This window comes from Ipomoea triloba, chromosome 14 (assembly GCF_003576645.1).
Source record: "Ipomoea triloba cultivar NCNSP0323 chromosome 14, ASM357664v1".
NCBI lineage: Eukaryota > Viridiplantae > Streptophyta > Magnoliopsida > Solanales > Convolvulaceae > Ipomoea > Ipomoea triloba.
The window spans coordinates 7,042,525-7,046,452 of record NC_044929.1 but is presented as its reverse complement, the minus strand read 5'-3'; the positions used below and the strand labels follow the sequence as shown (position 1 = coordinate 7,046,452).

Sequence of the window (3,928 nt, the reverse complement as noted above, 5' to 3'; positions counted from 1 at the left end):
CTTTTATATTAAATATCAACCAGCACAGTATCATGTTTAATAACATTATTCTATACTATGTTCATAATATTTGTTCTATATGTTTATAAATCTAAACATTAGTGTATATAAACACTAAGTCGCATGTAAATCATATGCAGATTGCAGTCATCGACTAAGGTGAGAAACAAATACCAGCAACAAATGGGTCAATTGCCTAACAAAACTGCATCTGTTGTTAGTAAACTAAAGCCAGTGCACTTCATCTAAAATTAAACTATCTTTAAGTTCAGAATCTAGCACAACTAAATGAACCAACCTCCAGTGAACCTCAAGAAAACCTGATAGTAATATACAAATATACTGATATAGAATACACTGAAAAACTCAACAAAAAAAAACACCAATTCCCTGGAAAAAAAATACACAGTAATAGACTACACTCTTTTAGCCTGATAACACACTCAAGAACAAAGAAAATATATAGGTAACACTTGTGCTCACATTTTTATCCCGAAAGAAAAAGTGAGAATGAGCAGAAGGTCCAGACATTCTCTAAACAACTTGCATCTTTGCTTAACCCACATCTGCAGGTGATATAGTTGAATAACCAAAACATTAATGAACTACATAAATGAAAACACTATCATATCTCACCTTTCCCTACCTCAGTTGGCTTTTCACATACTTTACCACCCAGTTTTGAGAACTTTTCAATCAAAGGACTGAACATGCATCACAAAACCATCACCATGTACTCACCATTACCCACAATAAAACTCTTGGGTAAACTTAAACCTGGTTCACAATCAGGTAATGAAATTAAAATGCACAATATACTTCTCTACACACTGTCATTAAGTAGAATTAACAATCATTTGAGCATAACCCGAATTCAGCTATGTAAAAATTGTCAAATAATCAGGAAAATAGCAGCTCCTAAATCTTAGGACAATATATCTACTTTCTCTTGATATTAACTTCATCACCTTCAATCTGCACTTTGACCAACCAAGATCCACTGACACCACTGTTTTCTACAACAAAAAATTACAAACAGAGTTGGTTTCCTTGGACCTTTCTTGACTTAGTCATTTAAATGAACGGTAAGTGTACTACAAGCTGTGATAAGGAACCAGAAATAATCACAGAATGTCTAAATAGACATAAAAATTATACAACAAACTATTCCACTAAAAAATACGGAGTGAATCAATTAGGCTAAAGCAAAACTAAAATTTAAATTTTTTTCTTTTAAGAAGGAATAGAGCTTGAGATAATGAATAAAGAAAGTTTGAGCTAGTGAAAATGACAAAAACCTCGTCGTCAGCTACGGTTGGGAGGCTTTCGTCAAACACCGCTGCTCACGTCGCCGGGAGCCTATCGATAGACGTCGCTGCTCACGTTGCCGTCCGTCGTCGACTGGAGAGAGGAGAACCCAAGCCACCGTCGATCGCTCCGCCATCTGTTATTACCGTCGTCGCCAGTTCAATAGCAGATGAAGACCGTCGTCGCCAGTTCAATAGCAGATGGAGATCGAGGGAGGCGTTGGGTATTGGGTTGTGATTTTGAGAGGCTAGGGTTTTTTTATTTTATTTCCCAAACAAAAGGGAACTGTTATAGTTAAAACAGCAGTTAAAAGTGCCCCGTATTTTTTAATTTGAACATTGGCAACTGTTGTTTTAAGAAACAGTTTCCAAAAGTTATTTAAAAATTTACAAAAATGCCACCTTGTGTGTTCTAGTATCTCATTTTCAGATAACAGTTGCTAATAGTCTAATTTTTATAGTCAAATCTCTACTAGTGGTATTTCTATTCATTGTGTTGTAAGTTCATAATGTTGCATGAATATGTTCATAGAAACAAAACTTGATCTACATAAACATTACACCATATGTGCATCATGTTTATTTCCATTTGTCATGTACTATATATGTTCATAATATTTGTTCTAATTAAATTGCAAATACATCATATCTATTATATTTACTCTATAGTAGGTTCATAATATTCATTATATATAATCAGAAAAAACAAATTAAAGCTTCATATACATAATATTTTTAGAAAAAATGGCAATAAATGGCATTTTAAGTGGCCATTTTGTGGTATAAATATATGTAGGGTCCACATCCGATTTGGGTCGGGTCAAAGTGGATTCGGGTTCTTCGTTCTTAGACGAAGAGATCGATATATTATACGCTCAAAATGGATAATGGGTGAATGAGAAATTGGTTCTCAAAGTAGACCCATTGAGATGGAAAAATGTGGGAAAAGCTTTAAGTAAAAGCAATTGTTCCACATTGGTTTGGGAAGAATATTTCACCCACTATATATACAAGAGTCATTTTATGACTAATTAACTTGTATAGCATAGATGCTCTCTCTCGCGCGCAGGGGGGTGCAAATCAAATCCCAAAAATGAGTTCGAAAGGCTTGAACTTGTGTGCGCAGGCACAAATGTCGTCCGGAAAATTGGCGGGCATAACTTATGCCAAAAATCCGAACGATTTTATCCATCTCAGTCCACAACCTCCGAGAGATGAGCTGCGTCGAGACTTCGATGTCTCGTCGAGACTTCGATGTCTTGAGCGGCAGCACGGTCTCGTGCGGCGCATCTGGGCAGCGCGCTTATGTCTCGCGGCGCATCTGGGCAGCACGCTTATGTCTCGCGGCACGGCAGTTCGAGACATCAAGTGATGTCTCGACACTTCGAGACATCACTTGATGTCTCGTGCGGGCGTACACGCCCGCGCGACACGAACGACGTCTTGAAGTGTAGTTGCAATGGAAGCTTGCGCGGCGCATCTGGGCAGCACGCTTATGTCTCGCGGCGCATCTGGGCAGCGCGCTTATGTCTCGCNTACACGCAAGACGTCGTTTTGTCGCGCGGTGTACGCCAGAGACATCAAGTGATGTCTCGACTGTGAGACATCACTTGATGTCTCGAACTGCCGTGCAGACATAAGCCGCTGAGATGAGCAGATCGCCGCGCAAGCTTCCATTGCAACTACACTTCGAGACGTCGTTCGTGTCGCGCGGGCGTGTAACCCGCACGAGACATCAAGTGATGTCTCGAAGTGTCGAGACATCACTTGATGTCTCGAACTGCCGTCGAGACATGCGAGATTAGATTCGAAGTCTCTCGACGAGATACACGCAAGACGTCGTTTTGTCGCGCGGTGTACGCCAGAGACATCAAGTGATGTCTCGACTGTGAGACATCACTTGATGTCTCGAACTGCCGTGCAGACATAAGCCGCTGAGATGAGCAGATCGCCGCGCAAGCTTCCATTGAACTACACTTCGAGACGTCGTTCGTGTCGCGCGGGCGTTACGCCCGCACGAGACATCAAGTGATGTCTCGAAGTGTCGAGACATCACTTGATGTCTCGAACTGCCGTCCGAGACATGCGAGATTAGATTCGAAGTCTCTCGACGAGATACACGCAAGACGTCGTTTTGTCGCGCGGTGTACGCCAGAGACATCAAGTGATGTCTCGACTGTGAGACATCACTTGATGTCTCGAACTGCCGTGCAGACATAAGCCGCTGAGATGAGCAGATCGCCGCGCAAGCTTCCATTGAACTACACTTCAGACGTCGTTCGTGTCGCGCGGGCGTGTACACCCGCACGAGACATCAAGTGATGTCTCGAAGTGTCGAGACATCACTTGATGTCTCGAACTGCCGCCGCAGACATGCGAGATTAGATTCGAAGTCTCTCGACGAGAGCTCTCTCTCGCGCGCAGGGGGGTGCAAATCAAATCCCAAAAATGAGTTCGAAAGGCTTGAACTTGTGTGCGCAGGCACAAATGTCGTCCGGAAAATTGGCGGGCATAACTTATGCCAAAAATCCGAACGATTTTATCCATCTCAGTCCACAACCTCCGAGAGATGAGCTGCGTCGAGACTTCGATGTCTCGTCGAGACTTCGATGTCTTGAGCG

The 3,928-nt window shown here is 42.0% G+C and overlaps 1 long non-coding RNA gene across 1 annotated transcript; it reads right to left on the bottom strand.

Annotated features, from left to right (window-relative positions):
- Positions 1-743: 743 nt before the first annotated feature.
- Positions 744-1,570, bottom strand: LOC116004967. The gene is made up of 2 exons (XR_004094867.1): positions 1,299-1,570; positions 744-1,016 (listed from the first exon to the last, which is right to left on the bottom strand). It is a non-coding gene; the product is annotated as an uncharacterized LOC116004967 (long non-coding RNA).
- Positions 1,571-3,928: the final 2,358 nt, after the last annotated feature.